This window comes from Sturnus vulgaris, chromosome 21 (assembly GCF_052056855.1).
Source record: "Sturnus vulgaris isolate bStuVul1 chromosome 21, bStuVul1.hap1, whole genome shotgun sequence".
Classification (NCBI taxonomy): Eukaryota; Metazoa; Chordata; class Aves; order Passeriformes; family Sturnidae; genus Sturnus; species Sturnus vulgaris.
Window position 1 is genome coordinate 5,560,530 of NC_142263.1, and position 23,078 is coordinate 5,583,607.

General features: G+C 49.7%; 1 long non-coding RNA gene across 1 annotated transcript; it reads right to left on the minus strand.

Annotated features, from left to right (window-relative positions):
- Nucleotides 1-16,839: 16,839 nt before the first annotated feature.
- LOC148221510 (uncharacterized) lies at nucleotides 16,840-22,757 on the minus strand. Its single transcript, XR_015807887.1, has 3 exons — nucleotides 22,596-22,757; nucleotides 22,128-22,252; nucleotides 16,840-21,494 (listed from the first exon to the last, which is right to left on the minus strand). It is a non-coding gene; the product is annotated as an uncharacterized LOC148221510 (long non-coding RNA).
- Between the last annotated feature and the right edge of the window lie 321 nt (nucleotides 22,758-23,078).

Consider the following 23,078-nt stretch of genomic DNA (forward strand, 5'->3'; position numbering starts at 1 on the left):
ACACCTTGAAGGGATGGTGACAATCCTGCTCCATCCCCTGCTCCTCCCCTGGCTGCATCCCCCAAACCCTGACAACCAAACATCCCCCCAAACCTGCCAACCTGGCAAGCAGGCAAGGAAAAGCCAGTTTAGAGCTGGAAGCTGAACTGAGGCAGAGCTCAGGTTGAAATAACCTGAGGGAGAGGTGGGAGCTGAACCCCCAACCCTGAAATCCCCAGATCCAGGCACTGCCAGGCCCCATGGAAAAGCCTTTTCCATCTGGGATTTCCATTTTCCATCTGGGATTTCCATTTTCCATCTGGGATTTCTCTCCTAGCACAGAGTGAGAGTATTGCCATGTCACAGTGGCCTTTTATTATGATCCATTTATGCCATTAATGGAATATCCTCCTCTTGGATTGCTCAGTTCTGAATTAACAGCCTAAGAAACCCAGCTTTTCCTTCAGCTCTTCATTGTCTAAATGAGTCCCAGACTCTGTCTGTGACAGGATTTTGATGGATGGCCATATTTTTAGCTGTGATCATGTCTTGATGCTCTGAAATTAGGGACATGCTTTAAAAATATTAGCCCACGTGCATTTATCTTATTTTTCTTAATCCCTGTCTCGCCAGTTCTCCTTCTGTTTTTATTGTAGGGTCATTAGTGCTTGTTATAAGCCTGATAAATGGGTATGGCACCATTTATTTGCTGTTTGAGCAGCCCAAGGAATGGGAAAATAAAGCACAAATATGGGGAAATGATCACTGGGGGTTTTACTTCCATAACAGAGAACATTCCTAATGAATTGCCTCACTGGGGCATCGTTTTGTCCAGCCAGTCTTGGAGATGTGAAGAAAATCTGAGGATTCAAGAAAGAGTTACAGGATTGAACCTGGAGGAAAAAAAATCCTGTGCAGTGGCAGACCAAAGGGATTTGACCTGTTTGATGTCTCAGAGACATCAAGAGCTGTAAGTTAAAGGGACAAATACGCTCAGAGTGGGGGGAAATATTAAAGGATTTATTACATTTCAGAGGAATGGGACTAAACAAAGTCCCACCTGGAGATTTAGTCTGGACGTGGCAGCCAGGAGCTGCCAGCACAGGGATTTCATAGAGCTCAGACTAAGGGCTCATCCAGGGAGATCCAGGAGTTCTGCAGCCCTCAGCAGGATTTTCAATTTGGGAAATTTGGGGCAGAGGGAATTCCCTCATGGTCAGCCCAGCAGCCCCAATCCCTGTGCCCCTGTGGGAGCACATGGATGAGTTATTTGCTGCCAAGGAAGAGGTGCAGTAGCCAACACAAATTATTGGGATTGGGAAAAGTAAATCTCCAGTTGTGGGGTCAGCTCTTCACAGAATGGTTCCAACTGCCCTGAAAAGTGGCAGAAATTCTGATTGCTCTGCTCCCTGCTGCAGGGAGATTCATTGCAGTGAGTCCCAGGAGTGTTTCCTGCTGGGATGGAGGAGTTTTTGTCTCTGTGGGGAGTGAGGAGGAGCTGGCCATGGACAGAGATCACCCTCAACCCCAAATCATGGATCAGAATGTTCTGAAGAAGCTCAGGGACCACCTTGGTCAGGGCAGGGCCACCTCCCATAGACCAGGCTGCTCCAAGTCCTGTTTAACTTGGCCTTGAACCCTTCCAGGGATGGGACATCCCAAATCCCAGATGCTTGATCCCAAATCCCAGACTGTCAGTCCCAAATCCTCAATCCCAAATCCCAGATACTCAATCCCAAATCCCAGATCCTCAATCCCAAATCCCAGACCTTCAATCCCAAATCCTCAATCCCAAATCCCAGCAGACTCTGGCCCAGCCATGTGGTCCCCAGCTGTTTTTCCCTTCTTTTCCCAGCTCCTGCCTTTGCCCATGGAAAAGAAAGGCAGGGAAGGGACACAGATGGTGCTGATTTTGGGGAAGGGACGGATCAGAACCACGGGGATTGGACACCAGGCTGTCCCTTGTCCCTGCTCAGGGTGGCAGTGGCTGCTCCTCTCAGCTGATGAACGGGAGCTCTTCTCTCTGGAAATGTGATGGATGATCCCAATTATGTCCTTCCAGCCCTGATTTAATGTAATGTTTTATTAATAGCAACAATCAGGGGAAAGCAAACAGCTCATTGTGTGCACGCCGTTCCCTCTCTGCTTTTCCTGCTTTTCCTTCCCCACGTTCATCCCTTGGTGCTCCGGAATTAGGGGGGGGTCAGCAGGAGGAGGAGGAGGGTGAGGAGACACGAGCAGACAATTCACAGAGCAGGGCAATGGCTCATTAGCGCCCAATTAACGCGATTGGGACAATATTTTCTTCGTCCATTCTTCACGGATTATTGGGAGGAAACGGCAAATTGCTGGTTTGTTTCCTTGGGTATTAAAAATCCGTGTGGAAAGACGGGGGAAAATAATCCCTGGTTTTGCCTTGCTGGGTTTAATGGTGCTTTGTTGCAGAAGGAGTGATGGGAGGAATGGAATAAATCCACTGGAGCTGTTCCTGATCCAGCACAGCACTGGCAGGGCTGGGGATCTTTACTCAGGGCAAAACTTTCCCTGATCTGAACCCCCCAAACCTTTGGGAAAAGCTTTCCTGGCTGGAAGTGCATCCCCACCTCTGCACAGGCAGCAGAGAATGGGATTTCCCTGCACAAAACATGCTAAAAAGAGGAATAACACAACAGAGAGCAAGGAATCCTCGTGTCCCTGTAAATCCAACCTCCTTGGATCCTCCCTCCATCCTGGCCTGTTTGCTGTTGGATTTGGAAGCCTGTTTTGATATTTACTCATTTTCACTCCTATTTACTCACCCTATATCTTGTTTTAATAGCAATGCAAAGCCCCCTGGGCCAGTGGTGATAAACAGAAGGGACACGAGCTTTCCTGCCTTTGTTATCCTGCTTTTTGCTCCTGGCTCGAACACGGAATTCAAAGTTCTTTTCAATCAAAAGTGTTCCATATCGTGGGTAAATGATTTCTTTTCCCCTCAGAGAATCATTAATCAGGCACATCATCCTACATCTCTCCCGTTTTCCCAATCTCTTTTGGTGAATTCCTAAAATAAAGGAGGTTTGGTGGGGGAAGGAAAAAGGAGGGAAAGATTAACTGGAGCAGGTGTCACATTTATCTTATTTCCTGTGCAAATACAATCAACAAGTGCCAGGCTAAAACCAGACCCTAAACAAAACCTGCAAAATGTTCTCCAAATAAATGATTCTTGGCTCTCCTCTGTTTGTTTTTAATTTCCAGTCATCCTCTCAGTATTCCTGCCAATCCTTCTGCTCTGGGAATGAGCTCATCCGAGCTGGTTCCAGGGGCAGGCTCCTGCTGCTGGGGCACCCTGCAATGCTCCATCTCCACCCTCATCCCAAAGCAGCCAGGATCCCTTCCCCAGACAGCCCTGAGGATGCACAGAGCTCAACTTCAGCACTAAAACCTCTCCTCAGAGCTGGCTCTCCACCAGAGGGGAGGGGGAGGCATCTCCAGATGCAAATCCTAAAATAAATCCTATTTTTTTTTTTTTACCTCTTGCTTTAATAGGATTTATTTTAGGATTTGGAGTTTCTCACTCTCCACGAGGTGGCTGTGGTTGGACTCTGCCTTTTTCAGTGGCTGCTGAACCCAACCCCAATCCATGAACCTCCTCCTTCACTGATCCCATGGATTTTGGGTCACACCTGGTAAAGGAGAAGATATTTGGGTTGGGAGATTAAGAGCAGGCTTAACCTGGGACCCACGGGGGTCTGGTGGGATTTCTCCTCTGGATATGGGAGTGAGTGTGGAAAATCCCATTAACCTGCAGCTGTAGGAAAATGTGGCTCATCCAGCATGTGGGTCTGGGCTTGGAAAATGCTGAGATGAGCATCAGTGCCTTTTCCTCATTAGAAACTCCAGCTGCACCCCGGAAAAAAAAAACAGGGGGAAAAAACCAAGTTGTTTTATTGAATTGGAAATTGCAGATTTTAACAAAGAAAGGCTTTTACAAAATTTTTCCACTTTCTAAGGAAAGGATAAAGGAAAAAAAAATATTCAAAACACATTAAGAAGAAAAGAAGGCTTCAAAACTCTTCCCTGAGTCAAAACATTTAACTCAGAACTACAAATGGAAGGTGCTTTTTCTGCATCCTGGATGGCTGCAGTGAAGTGAGAACCACATTTCCCAGGCTGAGAATGTCTCTGCCCTGACCCACAGGTCCTTTATCCATCTCCAGCATCATTTATCCATCTCTCTGATCCCTCAGCACTGGGATTTGATAAAAGCTTTGTGTCTCCCTCACACCTCTGCCCTGAGCCTTGGTGGCTCCAGCACCATTCCAAGGGCTCCCAGCTCCCCTTGGGTGTCCCTGGGATGGGAGCAGCAGCATCCCAGGCTCCAGCAGCACACAGGGGTTATCCCAAACCTGCTCTGCCCTGGGCACTCCAGGTTTGCCTGTGTGTATTCCAAGGAGCAGGAAGCTGAGGCTACAGAGCTGAGTTCAGAGTCCAAGTGTTCATTTCCCCTCAGTTTTCCCTGAGGGATGGCCAGGGCAGTGCCCTCTCCTGCAGCACAGCCCTCACTGCCTTGGCTGTGTTTATCTGGGATAACTCAGCCTGCAGAGGAGCAGGGATCTCCTGCCCTGCCCATTCCTGACCCTCTTCCCATGGGATGGCGACAGGCACAGCCCAAAGGTGGGCACTGTCCCCATCCCAGCTCTTTGGGGCCTTGGCAGTGCCCACAGGAGGGGGACAGGGCCCTGGAGTGGCTGTCCAGAAGTAAGAGATCATTTCCCATCTCTGGGAATGCTTTTCCCATCCCCACAGCCCAGCCAGAGCCCATCTCTGGAACCAAGTGAGCTCCTGTGGTGTTAAAATGGTTCCATTTCCCTGCAGGATATGGAGTGAATTTCCAAGGAACCTCACAGGGGAGCAAAGCAGAGCCCCCAGACAGTGCAGAGCTCCCAGATAAAATTCTCCCTGCCATGGGAAGAGGCGGCAGATGTGGTGGCTGGGGTGGCAGGGCACTGAGGAGCCACAGGAGGGATGGGGAGTGTGGAGGAATCCGGGCACGGAGCAGCCCAGCATTCCCTGGCCAGGCTGGAGGGGCTGTGCTGGCACAGGGCTGGTGGCACACGTGGCACACAGCAGGGCACAGCTCTGCTTGGCTGTGACAGCGCCACTGCTTCACCAGGACATCTTGGAAATGAGATTCCGGCTCTGGATGTGATTGCTGAGGCACCAAACCACTCCTGGCCCCTGGCTGCCCTGCTGGTGTGAAATATCCATAAATACCCCACAAAGGATTGCTCCTGGATGGTTTGTTTTCCAGCAGCTGGAGCAGAGCAGGAGGCTGGTCCTGGACTTCCCCCCTTTCCCATGACTTGCTGCATCCCAAAAAAATTCAGCCCCAAGAGGAGGAAAGCCAGAGGCAGTTTGGATATGAAGGCAGGGCTGGCTCTGGCCACACAGATTTGGGTTGCAGGGAATTTGGGGCTTGGGAACAACCCCTGCCCTGAGCCAGAGCTGGAACTCCAGGAGTCCATTTAGAATTGCCCCATCCTGTGTGGATCAGTGCATGGAGCCTTTTGTCCTGACACAGAACTGGGAATGGATCAGTGCATGGAGCCTTTTGTCCTGCCCCAGGACTGGAATTCCCTCCGGGTTTATCACTGTGAATAGCCACGTGCTGCAGGAGATGGAAAGCCAAGCCTCTGTGCCAGCCCTGGCCCCTGCACACCCGTGGCAGCTCCAGCTCTCCAGGCTCACCTGGAGCTGCCAGAGATTCCCAGGGTCAATCCCATCCTGTTTGCCAGCTGTGCCTGTCCTGTGTCACCAAATTACAGCCAGGGCTCTGTGAGGTGTTTGTGCACTTTGCTCCTGGGCTGGGTGGGATTCACCCTCTGCTTCCCTGTGCCCACCACAGGGCCCGTGGGGCTGGAATAACTGGTGACAGGGACAATCCAGCCAGGGACAAGGGAGCTGAGGGTGACACCTGCTCCCTCAGGTGTGGCTTTGAAGGTTCAGTGGCAGCAGGAGCAGCAGCTGTTGTGTGGAATTCACCAGGATATTCCTGCCAGGAGCAGGGGAAAAATGAAAAGGGAAAAGATGCCAAAACCCAGGAGCAGCTCCTTGGCTCTGCCTTCCTGGGACCCTGGGCAGTGCCCTGGGGATTTCTGGGCTGTCCTTGCTGGGCTAGAGGTGGCAGCAGGATGAGGGGTGGAGAAACACCTGAGGGTGATGGGATGGGGCCAAAATCCCCAAATCCCTCCTCAGTCCAATTGATGTGGAGCACCCCAAATCGCTTCCCTGTGTCCCAACCCCCTCCATGAGCCCTTCCCACCATTCCTGGGAGATCTCCCGGCCCAGGAACAGCCTGGAGGGCTGGAGGAAGTTGTGGGGCAGAGGTTCCCTGCATGTGGCAAGAAAAACCCTTCCCTAGGAGCACCAGCAGCTGCACACTGGAATTACAGATGGAACTGTGAAAGGTGTGAATGCAACACAACACAAGAATTATGTAGAAAATAAAGGTAGTTACAGTTGCTTCAAAACATTTTCTCAGCTAGAGCTCAGGGCTTTTAATCAACTCTCTTTTTTTTTCTTTTTTTCTCTTTTTTATTGCAGGTTCTCCTTTCTGCCCAACATTTGCAGAGAGAGAAAGAAACTAAAGCGAAGAGAGAGAGATAAACAGTTTTAGCTGCCAATCTGTTGCTTGCAAAGCCATGAAAAACACCCTGAGAGAGACTAGCATGTATTATAGAAAAGGAAAAGGTGTTCATGCATCCTCTTTGCTGAAGGCTTTTAAGGTCCCTTCCCTCCTGAGACCTCCTGTGTCCCCAACATGCTCCAAGCCATTAAAGAAGGAGGTTTCAGCTCACACCAGACTCATCCCAGGCTCCCTGAAAAGTTGTCCCAGCCATTGTCTCTCTTCTGGAAGTTTTTTGTGTATGGAGGCCCTTCCTTTCCTTGGTGCTGTTCGTGTCTGATGCCACATCCAGGATTGCTCCCAGGGCTACTAAAGCTTGGCAAATCTTGGTTTTGAGTTAAATATTCCAGGCAGGGAGCCTGGGAGAAATGTAAAATCCATGTTCCTCCCCATTTACCTCTCTTTTTCTCTCTTGTGAAGGTGAATTTATGCCTTTTGCTCTGCACCTCCAGGCTGGAATTCTGAATTTCTCCTCCCACCCAATGCAGGGAGACCTCCAGGACACTCAGAGAAATGCACTTGGGAAAAGCAAGAAAAACAAGAAAAAGAGTTGTGGTAAAGGAATAGGGGGAAGAAATTTGGTTGTGCTCAGTGTGCATGGGCTGGGAAGATTAAACCCAGCCTTGACTCAGTTTTGCTAGGTCAGAAAGTCAGGCCTGAGCCTAAGGGTGTAGGAGGGAGCAGAGAAGCACAGATAATATCTAATAATATATGATAATATGTAATAATGTATAATAATATATAGTAATATATAATAATATATGATAATAAATATATAATAATATATAATCTATAATGTATAAGTGCTGTTCAGGCTAATCGAGAGCTGAGCTGTGCCAGCCTTCCCCTGCTCCACCATGCAGGGAAGGAGAATTAGAGGGGCAATGAGGAGAGAAACATCCTCTCCAGCTTGTTTTTAAGACATCCCTTCCACCCTAGGGCTTGTTTTAACAGCCCGTGCCGCACACCAGAGCCATCCCCTTTTATTTACGATGATTATTACGGGCTGCTGCAGCGTCCCCTGGGTCCCAGAGAGGCAGCGCCGGCTGCTATTAAGGCATTTTGTCTTTTTCTACAATCACATAAAGACCTTCCCCGTGCTCCTCCCGCTGGGCAATAAAAAGGGAAAGACAATGCAGGGCTGAGCTGGCTGCTCTGGCTGGCTGGGCAGAGCGCCTCGTTAGGCACAATAAATGTTCTCCTTAACCCCGGGCCAGCGGCCAGGCCGGGGCACTCGGGCCAAGGAGAAGGAGGAGAGCATGGGATGGAGGAGATGGAACACACGGGAGGAGCTGATGCTGCTGGGGATGGAGCCCTGCATCCTCATCCTGCTCCAAACCCGGGCAGCCTCGGCTGCTGGGTACCCCTGCATGGATCCCCTAATTCCTGCCCCGGGACCCTCCTCAATTCCAGCCTTGGAACCCCCTAATGAATTCCTCAATTCCTGCCCCGGGACCCTCCTCAATTCCAGCCTTGGAACCCCCTAATGAATTCCTCAATTCCACCCCTGGGACCCTCCTCAATTCCATCCTTGGAACCCTCTCATGGATCCCCTAATTCCTGCCCCAGACCCTCCTCAATTCCAGCCTTGGAACCCTCCTCAATTCCAGCCTTGGAATCCCCTCATGAATTCCTCAATTCCTGCCCTGGGACCCTCCTCAATTCCAGCCTTGGAATCCCCTCATGAATTCCTCAGTTACAGCCCTGGGACCCTCCTCAGTTCCAGCCTTGGAACTCCCTCATGCATCCCCCAATTCCAGCCTTGAACCTTCTCATGAGTCCCCTAATTCCAGACCCAGGTCCCTCCCTCATGAATCCTCCAATTCCTGCCCCAGGACCCCCTCAATTCCAGTCTTGGAACCCTCTAATTACTACCCCAATTCCAACCCTGGAACCCTCCTCAATTCCAGCCTTGGAACTCCCTCAGAACCCTCCCTCAGAACTCCTCCAATTCCAGCCCTGGAATCCCCTCATGGATTCCCCAATTCCAGTCCTGGGTCTCCCCAAAGGACTCTCCCAATTCCAGCTATGGAAGCCCCTCATGAATTCTCCAATCCCATCTGTGGGTCCCCCCTCATGAATCCCACAATTCCAACCCCAAGACCCACTTCCTAAGTCCCCAATTCCTGCCCTAGGACTCCCCTCATGAATTCCCCAATTCCAGCTCTGGAACTCCATAATGGATTCCCCAATTCCAGCTCTGGAACCCCCTCATGAATCCCCCAGTTCCAGCCCTGGGTCTCCCCAGAGGACTCTCCCAGTTCCAGCTATGGAAGCCCCTCATGGATTCCCCAATTCCAGTCCTGGAACCCCCTCATGGATTCCCCAATTCCAGCTATGGAAGCCCCTCATGGATCCCCCCAGTTCCAGCCCTGGGTCCCCCCTCATGAGTCCCCCATCCCAATCCTGGCCTTGGCTTGTTTCCCCAGGAACTCGAGCATGTCAGAGGCGGCCAACAAAGCATTTCGGAAAATTAATCAGCCCAATTGAAATGTGATTGATTGAGAATTGAGAACCACGATCCAGCAAGTCCTGGAAAATGTAATAGTCTAAAACCCTTATTAATTTTTCATGTTCTTTCTGTTTGGATTTTTTTTTTCCCCTTGTGGAGGTGGCTGTGTGCCAGGATGTTTATGTGTAAATTCCAGCTCTCTTCCCGCCTGGCTCCAAGGCTCTGGAGCTGGGATTTCCATCCTCCCATAACCCTGCTTGGAAAATGCACCAACAAAAGAGGGGAAGAACCTCATGGAGCTGAGCTTGCCAGCTTGGGATGTGCCAAAATCAGGGAATTTTTGCTGCTGCTGTGACAGACACAGTGGCACCGAGCACCTCTGAGGTCACTGTGACCTCCAGAGAGGAGCAGCACCAACATCAAACTCAGCGTGGCACATCCTTGACTCTCATCACCCTCTAATTATCTAATTATTATTAATTAACCAATTATTATTAATCACTGCTCAGAAATTAGGGGGAAAGCTGGTGGGGTAAACCCCGGTGCCACTCGTGGAAGGAGCCCAAAGCCAGGTTTAGCTGCTCCTTGGCGTTGTGCTCCTCATGGTTCCATGCCAGCAGCCTGGAATTACCAATCCATGGGAGACCAGGCTGTAAGTGGTGCTGTTCAGATGAAATTATTTCTGTTTTTAACAGATCTGTTTTGATTTTTGCTTCCAAAGTGAAAACGTCTCTATTTGTTCAACATTTGGGTTTGGCCTGAATTTTTTTTTTTTTTTGACACAATGTCAACATTTCAACATTTCTCAAGTGGAGGGGAAAAAAAACAACATAATTTGGATTTTTTTTTTTTTTCTGTTTGTTTGTTTGTTTGTTTTAAAAAGACCAATTTTCTGCCAGGAGCAGCCATGGAAATGTTTCAAGCAGAGTGCTGATGAAGTAATCTGAACATATGCCATGGGACCCAGCATCTGACCTCTCTTGTTGGATTGCTTCCCTGGGGAGCTGAGGCTGTGAAAATCACACCTTCCCCGTGCCTTTTTGTCACCTTTCCCCCAGCAAACCTGGCTGTACCTGGGCACATCTCAAGCACAGATGGGCTGAGGTCCTGCAGGTAATTGGGCTCTCAAAAATCACGGTGTAGAACCAGTGATATTTGGATTTCTAACAGCACAAGAGGTGGAAGGTAGCAGAGGTCTGGCTTTTATCGGATACAAATTAATTTAAAATGTGCAAAACTTCCTAAAATTTCCCATCTGGCAGGAGATTGGAGTTTGAACCTTTCTGGCCTGCAAATCAACCATGGGCTTGGAGCAGAAGTGACCCTTTTCTCCTCCATCCAAAGTGCCCTCCTTGCCACAGCCATGGAGTCACCCCTGTCCTCTGCCAGGCCACAAAAACTCCCCAAAATGAGGATGAAGCAGGGATCATCTTCATCCCAGGGCCAGCACGCAGCTCTCTGCTGGGTTTTCAGTTGGATTATTTTCCTGTGGGACCCTGAATCTGTGTTTTCCCTGAGAATTTTTGCTGTTCCCAGTGTTTTGGCCACAAACCCAACTGTGGCCTCAGGGCCTTGTACCCCTGTCCCTGTGCTGGGTCCAGCTGTTATTATTTCTCTTTATTTATGTCCTGCTCTTCCCCAGGAGCCTTTTCTGAACTGTCTCCTCTGTCTCTGGCAGCTCCTGGTAAATCTGGAAGACAAAGTGCTCATCCTCTCCAAGAGGGTATTTTATTTTTAATAAAACTCGCTGGTGCTTCTCCGGAGGGACTTGTTGAAGTGGTGAAAGTCAGAGATGAAATGCTGGAGCTGCTGTTTCCTGGAGAGCCAGGCTGTGTCTCCTCGTGGAACATCTGGAAAGGGCAGGGATGGCACCAAGGGCTCCAAGCTCCCCTGGATCCTGGTGGTGCTGGCAGCCAGATCCTTTCCAGCTCCTCCCAAAGAGTTTCTAATGGCCCAAAGGAAAACCTGAAAGGGAACGTGGGAGGGAAAGCAAAGCCCATTTCCCTTCTCTGTCCTGAAGAACTCAGGCCTTTCCTGGAGCCTCATGATGATGTTTGGGCTCCTCAGAGGGACCAGCTGATGGTGCAGAGCCATAAAGGGAATTTCTACATCAAACCAGAGGCAAATTCCCTGAGCCAGCACCTCCCGTGACATGGGACAGCTCTGGCTGCAGGAGAAGCCCAGCAACACCTCAGCTCTTGGATATTAATCAAGGCTAATTAGCTGGACTAACGAGGCTGAACTCCTGCTGGTCCTGGGGTGAGGACTCTGCAGGAGGAGGGAGATGCTCCCAGACCAGGCCTCCCTCCCAGGCCATTTTGACAGGGAAAAAAAAAATGCACTTCATCCTCATAAATCCTTGGCAGCAAATGTCGACTGGATGCCAACAGGAAAAAAACACTAATAAATAAAAGGCAGCACTGTTTTTCTTTTAGATGGTTTGGATTGTCAATGCTTTGTGGACTGGAAATTGAGTTTTTATTATTTTTTTTAGCTCTCTTCTGCTACTGGGAATAAGCAAATACTTTAAGTTAAACACCTTCCTTCCAGCAGCCCAGAGTGCACCCCATGGGGAGCAGCTTGGTGCTGCTTGGGCACAAAAATCCTATTCCCCAGTGCCCAGGGCAGTGTGGGGACATGTCCCTGTGGCCACTGGGGGCACATCAGCAACTGGCTCTCTCCAAGCCTCTCATCCTTGAGGATGAGGACATATAATGATAAAAAATAATTACATTTTCTGCGGAAAACAGAACTTACAGAAACAATCTTAAACCCAGCCCCAGTTTTCTACCAAAGGAAAAGTTTGAATAAGAACTTTTATCTGCCCCACTGGATTTTACACAGGCCCAGCCCTGAACTCTGACCCTGCCAGGACTTCCCATTCTGCTCTGAAAAAAGTTCCTGCTCACCCCAGGAGCCAGAGCAAAGCCTGGGCAGGGAAGTGGCTTCCTTGGCACCCAGATCTCTTTCCTGATTATTATTCTGGTCATTCACCCTCTTTCTCTCTCAATCTTGAGGAAGGAGCAGTGATTTTGTGAGTTGAAATTTGGATGTATTCCCAGCTCCATTTTTTTTTCTCCCCCTCTTGTTAATTAAAACTAATAAATCTGCTCAGCAGAGTTTGCAGAGCAGAGGGACAAGGTACAGTTATCTTGACACGGCAAGGCCACCTCGCTCCTTTTCCCCCCCCTCCTTTTATTTATTTAATTTATTCACCTATTTATTCTCTTCTTGAGCCCGTTCCAGATCTGAATTTCTCATCCAGGCTATGTGCAGGCTCTTTGCTTTTCTTTCCCAGGGAAGCATTCCCGCAGGAGCCTCAAATAATCAACAATTGCCGTGGCGTGCATCCCTGGAAATAATTACAGACAATCCTGAGCAACCTGGGAACAAAGGGATCCATGTAGAGGGAGACCTCCCCCGTCTGTTCCCTCATCAGGGGAGGTGGAACCCCAGGGTTTGGGGTGCAGGGGGGTCACCACAATCCTTTGTACCGATTTGGGGGGTGCAGCAGCAAAAATGTCAAAAGAAAAAAGATGATTCCCCAATATTTGGGTGTTCAAAGCCCTTTGGGAGAATCCATCAGTCCAGAGAGCCGTGTACCCACCAGACCTTGGGAAGGAGGAGATCCAAACTGTCCCCAGTGTCCTTTCCTAAGGTGTCCCACACTTCCAGTGTCCTCACCCTGTCCTTTCTAGTGTCCCCACCCTGTCCTTTCCAGTGTCCTGTCCTTTCCAGGAGGACAGATGTGGCCTCTGAACCAAGTGCCTGCTCTGAGATGGGACAGACAGGATTTGATGGAGCTGCTGCCCATTCCCAGGACAGAGAGGATTTTGATGGAGCTGCTCCCATCCCCAGGACAGACAGACAGGGTTTTTATGGACCTGCTGCCCATCCCCAGGTCCTGTTTGCCCGCAGGGAACATCTGGTGGCTCCCAAGGGTGCCCCGAGGGTGCCCCAGAGCCCCCGGCTGAGTGTCAGAGGCAGAGAAGTTCGTGGGAATGGCTTTGCCCTGAACTCCTCCTCCTCCTCCTCGGGAGGAAGGCAGCGCTGGTAGCCATAGCAACCAGATCTCCTTCTCTGCTCCAAACTTCGCCCAGCCGGGGCTCCGGAGGAGAAACGGGAAGGGACGGGGGAATGCAAATGACCCGCAATCCTGCAGCCCCTCCCGATCAGTGGGATCTGCATTCCAAACCACGGGATGTGTGTCAGGATAGCGGAGCGCGTCGCAGGCAGGGATGGTGGAAAAACGGGGAAGGGAGAGGTGCAAGACAGAAAAAGGAGCTGCTGAACCACCTTCCATCCCCTGAGCCTCAGGAGAGGCTGTTCCAGTGTCATGCGGACGGTAACAGCTCTAATTAGTGATTTAAGGACCCTCCACAACAGACTCAGCGCTCTCGGAGCTCCTGGGAAGTGGCTGTGCCACGGCTGGGGAGGCCAAGCACGTCCTGCCCCTGCTTTTCCCTCCCCTGGCACCCCTGGGACCTGGCTGTGGGGACAGCACAGCTCGGGGGGCACAGTGACAGCCAAAGGGTCCTGAACGTGCAGAGCTGTGTGTTCACCTGGCCCCACAACCAGCCCAGTGAAATGGGAGTCCAGCAAAACCAGTTCTGGGCCAGGACATCCAGCTCTTTCCCCTGCACTTCCCATCCCCTGCCCTGAGCAGCACTGGGGCTTTCCTGCCCTATTTTCACTCTGCTCCATCTTCACCCTGCCTTATCTTCCCCCTGCTCCATCCTCATCCTGCTCCATGCTCATCCTGCTCCATCCTCATCCTGCTTCATCTTCACCCTGCTCAGCCTTCCCTCTTCTCCATCTTTATCCTGCTTTACCTTCACCCTGCCCTATCTTCACTCTGCTCCATCTTCATCCTGCTCCATCCTCATCCCTCACCTCTTTGTCTCCCTGAGTGCTGCTCAGAGAACCCCACAGGTACTTCTGACCCCTTTCCCCTGCATGGAGTGAATTCCCTTTTCCTGCCTTTCAGATGGGGGATGTAGACAGGGAGCAAAGGACTGGCTCAAAGTCATCCATTGATCACCAGTGGGGGATGCAGGAATTGACCCTGGCCCCTGGATCTCAGTTTTCTACCCCAGCTAGGCTGCACTGCTAGGAGATTTGTCCTCTGAAACAATTTCTTTTTTTTCTATTTCAAATGGCTGGTCAGCTAAAACCAAAGGGAAATAAAATGGAAACTTGAACCTCTGGATGAAAAGTTACCATTTTGTTTGTATGAACTCCCTGACTCTGCTCTCCACCGAATATCTCCAATCCACTAAAAGCGCTTGGGTGTCGATTTTAGAAAGTTGATGGGTGTTTTTGGAAATAATCCCTTTTTAGGGAAAGCTGTTTACCCGGATAACCACCATCCCTCTCCCTGCTGAAGCAGCAGCTGTTGTGGGAGACAGCTGAAATGCAAACGGGCTCCTGCTCCATCCATCACCCAGGCACGGGCAAGGCAGAGCTACTTCACTTTAAAGGACAGTGTTTGCATAAGAGGAGCTGGGCCACAAATCAATTGCCACTGGAAGGCAGGAGAAGGTTTGAACTGGAGCAGAGGTTTCCTGGAATGATCTTCTGGTGGCATGAGGGGATAAGAGCTGAACCAGGTGAGTGAGTTCACACAGCAATGCACACGATGTGTCTGACTTCGACTCGAGCGAGGCACAAAGGTCTGATTCCACATTTCTGTTTCCTGCCAGAGGTCTCTGAGCAGCCAGAGCTCTTCCTAACGATCTGTGCTGGATGGAAAGAACCCCAAAGAGCTTTCCCTATTGAATTTCCATAGTCTTCCCCATCCTGTTTGCATTTAAAGCCAGCTTTCAGCTGCTGTGCGTGGGACAAGACACATTTCTGCTCAATACCCGTCCAATTCTGCCTGGTGTGGATTCAGGCTGGTGGCATGGATTGCTGTCAATGCAGATGGAGTTGCCTGAGAATCCAGAGTTTGCTGGCCCAGGGAAATCTTGCAGGGAAATAACTGCAGCTCTGGTTGAGCCAACACCTGGCAGGGGGAGTGTGATGCTCCTGATTACTGAGAAACCAAATGACAAAAATCTGGGAGGGGGTTGAGTTTTCCCCTTTCAAAACCCCTCAATTTTTCACCCCACCATTAATAATCATTCCAAAGAAAACTGATCACAAGTAGCGAGAAACATTCTGCTCTTTCAAAGCATTTTATTCTAACAATTGAAGTCGGGCTATTAAAACTCTTCCTTTTTTTTTTTTTTTTTTTTTTTTTAGCGGAAATTGATTTGCATTTTAAAACAGCTGAAAAAGTCAATTTGAATTTGGGAAAAAAAAAAAATCAAAATCCCGTTTGGAAATGTCAGAGTGGCTGAAGAGAGAAGGCTGTGCCATGTGATGCTGAGATGGCTAAAGCCTCTTTCAGTTTAGTCTTACTAAACAGATCAGCTGTGAGTTGGTGTCTGACACAATTAACCCTGAGGAGGAGCAGGCTGGGAAGGGACAGAGGAGTTTGGAGCACACTCAGGCATTTTCCCCAGGCACGTGGAGAGCCACTGAGCACAGTTTTGGAGCCAACACAGCGATATTTGAAAAGATGACTGTGCAAAAAAAGTGGAAAAGGGCAGAGGCAACACCTGCCTTTGGGAGAGGGGAGGGAGGAGGAGGAGCTTGCCTCAAACAAAGCGAGCACCTGGAGGAACAGAGGAAAATCAGGCACAGCCAACGTGAATTTGTAAAGACCAAATTGGGTCAAGCCAATCTAATTTCCTCCAGTGACAGGGTGGCAGGGACAGTGCTGGGGGAGGATGCAGGACATGTCATCTGTCTTTACTTCAGGGAGGCTCTCGGAGCTGTCCCCCCTGACATTCTCCTCAGCACGCTGGGAAACAGCTTTATCTGGCAATTTGGCTGTACCTAGAGAGGGATTATCAATAGCTCCCTGTCAGAAAGGAGGGATGTGTCTAACAGGACTCTCTCTTCATCTGCTTTGATTCAATATTCCAATTAACCTCCCCAGTGATGGAAGAGAGGAGACATTTATTAGATCTGTAGAGGGCTCACCCCAGGAAAGGCCAGTGGCACTTAGGATGACACAAAACCAAAATCAGAGCTGAGAGCCAGTGGTGGGAAATGGGAGAAAGGGCCTGAGGTATCCTACAGAGCTGCTGAAATTCAGGCAGGGCCAGAGCACAGCTCGACACAAACACCAGATGGGCCACAAAGGGATGGAAAAAAGATCCAGGGCTGGATTTGATGAGAAGTGGAACAGACTGTGGCAATAAAAGGCAAAGGGTTGACTGCAGTGTTGTCTCCAAAATGGCTCAGGAAGAGCCTGCTCTGCACAGGGAGTGAAATACAGGAACCCTCTGGGGCTCTCTGTCCTCATTTCTGCTCAATGGGTTGGGTCCAGCAAAGGCAACTTTGGCTGCCACAGGGGCTGATTTAAACACCCGGCTGCTTCCACCAGGAAGTTTCCAATTCCCTTTCTTCTCTCTGCAGAGCACGATTTCCATTCCATGTCCAACACTGCCTCCCTGGTCTTTCCTGTGGAGCCAGGGATTAATATTATTCCAACAGCATTTTCAGAAAAATCAGAAATTGCATTTGCAATTTCCTTCAGGGGGACCTGGAGTGATGGGACCAGTCCTGTGGGCTGGGAGCAGGGAGCTGCCAGGAGAAGGGAGATCCACGGGCTCTCAGCTCCTGCTGACTGCTCCATCCCTCAGCAGCTCTGCTGGAAACACGTGCTGAGCACAAACACAAAAAAAAAAAAAAAAAAAAAAAAAAAAAAAAAAAAAAAAAAGGCTGTTGCTAATAGATTGTGCTGCTTGTTGCTGCTCTGCGAAGAATGTCCTGCTAATTTTTTGTTTTCACCAAATTTTCCACTTGAAATACGAGAGTGGAAAGGGAGGCATGAGCTGCATCCACAAGGAGAGGCAGAGCTGCTGGACAGGAGCTGGGAAGCTCCTGGCATCACCAGCTGTGATTCCCACCCAGCTCCACAGCCCTGAGAGCCGTGGGAAGGCGAGGATGGGGCTGGGAACCATCAGAGGGAAGGAGGATTTGTTCCTCGTGGCCTTGCAAATATTGAAAACCAGCAAAAAACCAACAGAATAAGAACAACAGAGCGCAGGCCTTGGAAATAAGGAATGATGCTGCCAGTCTTGGGAGACAGGAGCTTCTTTGGAGAGGGGAAGAGGGATGATACCCGAGCAGGAGCTGCCATTCCTGCTGGGCTGGTGGCTGAGCTTCAAGGTCACACTGACAAAGGCAATTTGTTTCCTGTAGGGGCCAAACTTTCTGTTTCCACTTTCTGGAGTCGTATTTCACACAAAGCCTCTGTCCTTGTGTGGTCAGCCCCGGGGGGGACCCGGCCAGCAGAGCCTCATCAGAGTGTGGCACCACTCAGCAGGACCCAGAGCCAGGAGATTTAAAGGCTGTTGTGGAGAAATCCTTTAAATCCCTCCTGGAGGGTAAGAACGAGACAGGCAAATGGGGAACTGGGAAATGTTTGGACACTGAGAAGGAATACAGAGGGCTGCAGGAGCTTTACTGTACAACTCTTGGTGGGTTGTTGGCAGAATCCCTGAATCCTGCCATTTGCTGGTGTCTGAATTATTTAGGGAACAGCAGCAGGGGCAGCTCCCAGCTCCTGTGTTTAGGGGATGCTCCTGCTGGTCCAGCCTCGCACCTGGACCACCTCACTCAGCAGCACCCAGACACCCCAGCCAGCCCAGGAGCACAGCAGGGATGGATTTTGGGGTGCACCAGGACCCCAGGGTTTGTTGGTGCCTCCAAAACAAATCCAGCAAGGTCATGACAGCAAAACACCCACTGGGGACCTGAAATCCAGAGGTGTCAGAGCTGGGTCCAGAGGGTGGGAGGCTGTTAATGGGAATTGCCTTGTGGGAATTCCCAAGAAGGACCTAGGCCCCAAAGCTGGGGAGGCAGGGGAGCTGGGTGGGTGTGCTCAGGATCTGGGTGTGCTCAGGGATCCAGGTGAGTGTGAACAGGATCTGAGTGTGCTCAGGATCTGAATGTGAACAGGGTCTTGGTGTGCTCAGGGATGAGCGTGAACAGGATCTGAGTGTGCTCAGGGATCCAAGTGAGTGTGGAAAGGATCTGTGTGTGAATAGGATCTGAGTGTGCTCAGGATCTGGATGTGAACAAGATCTTGGTGTGGTCAGGGGTCCAGGTGAGTATGAACAGGATCTGGGTATGCTCAGGGATCCAAGTGACTGTGAAAAGGATCTGAGTGAACACAGGGATCCATGTGAGTGTGCTCAGGATCTGGGGGTGCTCAGGGATCCATGTGAGTGTGTCCAGTGGTCTCTGTGAGCTCAGGGATCCATCTCAGTGTGTCCAGCGATCTCTGTGAGCTCAGGATCTGGGTGTGCACTCTCTGGCTGCTGCTGGAGCAGGAGTAGCAAGAGGCAGAGCTCCCAAGTGTTTAAACATGCAAACACACAACCCCTCTCCACAATCAGCACGGATGGAAATATTGATGGTTGCATTAAAAGTAAATATATTTTTAATTAAATAATTTCCCCCTTCTCCATTCAAGGGGCGTGAAAGCACTCACAGAATTAAAACTGCTGCTTCAATTTCTCTCTCTCTCTCTCCTCTGACACATGCCAGGACTAAGATTTCTCCCTCTGCCTCCCCATCCAGCTTTTGGCTCTTTAACCCCTTCCTGGCAGCCCAGAAAACACCAAGGCTGGAGCAGAGCTGCTGATTTTATTCCCCTTCTCTCTCTCCTCCTTCCCCTCAAGCCCAGCTCAAGCCCAGCTCTGAAGGGCTCATTAATCAGAAGGCAATTAATTCCCCATCATGGGGGCAAATAACAGACACAGACGTTCAATAGCTGCCTTTTGCCACGCTCCAGTGTTTCTCTGATTCCTGCAAACCGAAATAAAGAGGAGGCAGAGCAAGAGAAACAGTAAATGATTAAACGCTTCATTAACACCCCGCAGAGGCAGAGAGGCCTCGGCTGATTTATCTCGGGTGCCAAAGAGGCAAAAAGAATTTCGATGTGTGGAGATTTTGGGGTGCAAATGAGGACTCCTTGTCCACGAAGGTCTAGTGAAACATTTACAAAATGGGATGGTTTTATCCCAAAAATGGGGTGAAAAATCATTTTTTTTCATCTTCTCCCCTTGGCTTTGGGACAGGACTCTGCTCACTCTGTCCCCATCTCACCCTAAAATGAGTGTCCCCCTCTTTCACCTCCCACCAACAACCCACTACCCTGAAAATAGAATTAATAAACATTTTTCTGATGTGGAAAATAAAAACAAAAAAAAAAGTGGAAAAGAAGCTGTTGCTCCTTTAAATGGTGGTGAGAAGTCAAGAGGTGAGGGAGAGTTTTGATACACAAAACAATCGGTTTGCTCAACCCTGGTGCCCCAATTAATTAGTGGGTGATTGCTGCCCATAGAAAAATTAAGAGTAAACTATTATATTAGTTATTTAATCAGTGAACTTACAAAAAAAAAACAAGGCCCATGATTCAAAAGCTCCATTGGTATCATTAATCATAGTTTGGAGCAGAAAATAATTTTATATTATTAAAGCAATTACCATAGAATCATTGACGGTAGCAAAAATTCATTAATCTTTATTCATTATTCAATCAGATCACATTATTTTAGCCTGTTCCATCTCTCCTGCCTGCTCACAGGGGTGCCAAAAAGAAGGGGAAAAGTGACAAAAAGAACTTTTTATGATACTAAAGTGTCAGGCTTGGCAGAAACTACTTTTAAATATAATTAATGTAAAGGTATTGGAGGGACAGCACAAACCTTGTCCTCTCCAAAGCATTAATTGCTGTTTTTCTCCACTTACAGGCTGCAATTCCCAGGGGATCAGCACTCACAACTTGGAGCAGGGATTTATTTTTTTTTCCTTTTTCTTCAGTCATTAAACTGATTTTGTGCTCAGGGAGAAGAATAAGTGGGAGAGCAAAGCTGGTGCTCCCCATCACACCTGAGCCTCCACCAGGTTTGAAACCTCAGGGTTTGGGGGTCCCCCAGCCAGAACTGAGCTTCCCCCCCAAAAAAAATCCGAGCTGTGGAGGCAGCTGAGCTCTGCCAATCTGGGTCAGGCTCTTATCTGCTGGCAAGCAGAAAGAAATTGGCCTGGCTTTTCTTATTTTATCTTCTGAGATGAGTGAAACTGCAGTGCTCATTATGATCGTTATTTGACTTTAATAGCCGAAGAGGTTACCAAAGATCTTTTGATTTGATAGCCAGGAATTTATCTTGATGGGGTTTTTTTTCTTCCATGGGGAAAAAAAAAAAGGAAAAGAAAAAAAAAAAAGAAGAAAAAGCAAGTTTCTCCCAGGAGATGGCTCCTTAGCAGTCAATTACAAACAGGGAGGACAAACCCCCTTTCAGCTGGTGAACAGGTTTTCCACGAGTCCCTTTTCCCCAGGGAAACAGAAATTTCTCTTCAAAACATCCCTGCAAAGTAGGCCAGGCCTGTTAATGCTGTGGAAAGCCTCAGCAGTTTGCCCAAGGTGCTTGAGGGGGTGTGTGATGGATCCAGGAATTTCAGTTTAGCCCTTCCTTGGGATGCTCTGGGGTCAGGCTGTCCCCGAGATAAGGGACAATAAATGTCCCCTGGAGCCAGGGGCTGGCTGGGTTGGGTGCTGGTTATCCCATGGAAAGCCCCAGGACACTGCTGAGAAACATCTCTATCCAACTCCTCTTCCAAACCTCGGGGCCATAATTCCCCATAATCCTTCTTTTATCCCCTTTTTCCCCCACAGAATTGCAGCTCCTGCTTCCTTGCCAGGTTACATCGGGGTATGAAAGGAATGGGAGAGATTTGTCTTTACAAACAAACTGTAGGTGTGCTGATAAATAAAACGGGATACTGAGAGATGAGAGAAACAATGGGGGAGACATCAATTCCATAGGAGCTCCACTGGAAAATTTCCACGAGGAAAAGAGAAGAGCGGGATGTACATTAGGAGGAGTCTTGGGCATTAGGGTTTTGGGAAGTCTGCACCTCTCAAGTACCTCAGCCAGGGGGGAAAGAGAGAGAGAGGGAAATGCAGCTGGGAAATGAGGATAGAAAGGAGGCAAAAATTGGAGATACCCCAGGGAAATGCCCCATGGCCTCTGCCTTTATTCCAATAAAGTTACAGGACTCCTCTGTATCCTTTTTGGACATAAACCTCTGGTGCTTGTGAATTAATTTTCCTGACAGTTACATCGCTGTGGTATGAAATTGTGGCAAGAGATTTACCTGATCCCAGCTTTTCCATCCTCCCCATTCCTGGTCTTGCCCAGCAATGCCAAGAAAACCCAGCCAAGCTCTCCCCAGGATTTGCTGGCACAAATCCCCATCACCCCAAACGCCTCGATCTGGATTCGAAGCAGGCAGAAGCAACAGCTCTGCTGAACGCAAGAGGCAGCCCAGGAACTAATGAAAAAAAAAAAAAAAAAAAAGAAAAAAAGAGCAATATTGTTTTCCTTTGGAGCATGTACCGGGTTGTCATGGGGAAGGTGTGTGGGCTTTCCTGCCAAGGGAGCAGCGCTGCCGACCTTTGGAGAGCGTTTGCTCCGAGCCAGCTGCTGCTCCCAGCACATCCCCGGGCACCCACAGCCTGCTGCTGCCTCTGCTCCGGGGCAAAACTGCCCAGCCCTGTCCCCCCTCCTGCTGCAAACCCTCCTCTGCACACCCCAAACCTGCCATCCTGTAATGGAATACACCACTGCGACGGGGAATGGCTTTAAATTCAACAGGAAATCGAGATTGGATCTAAGGAAAGCGATTTTTTGTTTGTCCAGAGAAGGGGTGGATGCTGCACCCCTGGAAATATTCAAGGCCACGTTGGATGGGGCTCTAGCAAGCTGAGCTGGGTGAGGATGTCCCTGCTCAGTGCTGGAGGATTGGCCTCGGTACCTTTAAAGATCCCTCCCAGCCCCACTGCTCTGTGCTTCTCTGATGCTCGGGAGCTTGGCATCGCACAAAAGTCACAGAGTCCCCGGGATGGCATCTAAAAAACAGCTGGAACGAGCCCCAAATGGAGTCTCACACAATTCCCAAACCCACCTGAGCTGGAGCACCTGCAGCGGTACCTGGATAAACACAGGATCAGCAGCTCGTGTTTCCTTCCCGGTTTTTGGCAATGATCCATCCAGCAATTTCAGGGATTTGACTACTTATGCCTTCATTTTCTGGAAAAAGTGCAGGAAATAAAGATTTACCTCCAGAGCTTGGAGATACCGAGGTGGGATGAGAGGTTTAGAGCAGGGACCACACCCTAACCCTAAGCAATTAACCACACCAATTAACCACACCAATTAGCAGCAGCTGACAACTGAGTGCAGGCAAACCACAGAATCCCAAAACCAGCTGGGGGAGCAGGACATGGAACTGTCCTGTCCAGGGAAACCACCCCATTCCCAAAGCTGCCGGAAAAGCAGAAATTCCCCAAATCTTTGCTCAGAAGTGGAGCTTTCCCTAGGGCAGGGACACCTGAGGAGGGGACACAGACATCTCAGGAGAGGACAGGGACACCTGAGGAGGGGACAGGGACATCTCAGGAGGGGACAGGGACTCTCCCAGTCCTCGGGCTGGATGCTCCCAGCACGGGGCTGGGTTGGCTTTGCAGGCTGAGGCGGGAGGTCTGCCTGCAATCACATCTCCCACCCCTTTTGCAGGCTGCTGCGTCTGTGCTGTGTGCTGCAAGCAGCTTAAAGAGCTTTTGATAGCATTGCTGGGAGAAAATGAACCTGTTAATACTGCTATTTGCTGCGCAAAGGATTCACGCCCAGAACACTTTCTCGCAGCAATGATCATTTTTAGCTGTGAGAATGAATTAGCCCTTCCACTGCAAAGCTATTTGCATCGCAGAGAGGTCGTGGAGGAGCAGCAAAGTGATTATTTGGGGGTAAGGCCCTGTCTTAGCCTTGAGGAGATGTGGGTTTAATTCTCATTTTTTAACTCTCCGTTGCCTGCCACCTCCTGCACCCTTAAATCTGTTTGTGCAAGGGCACCGGG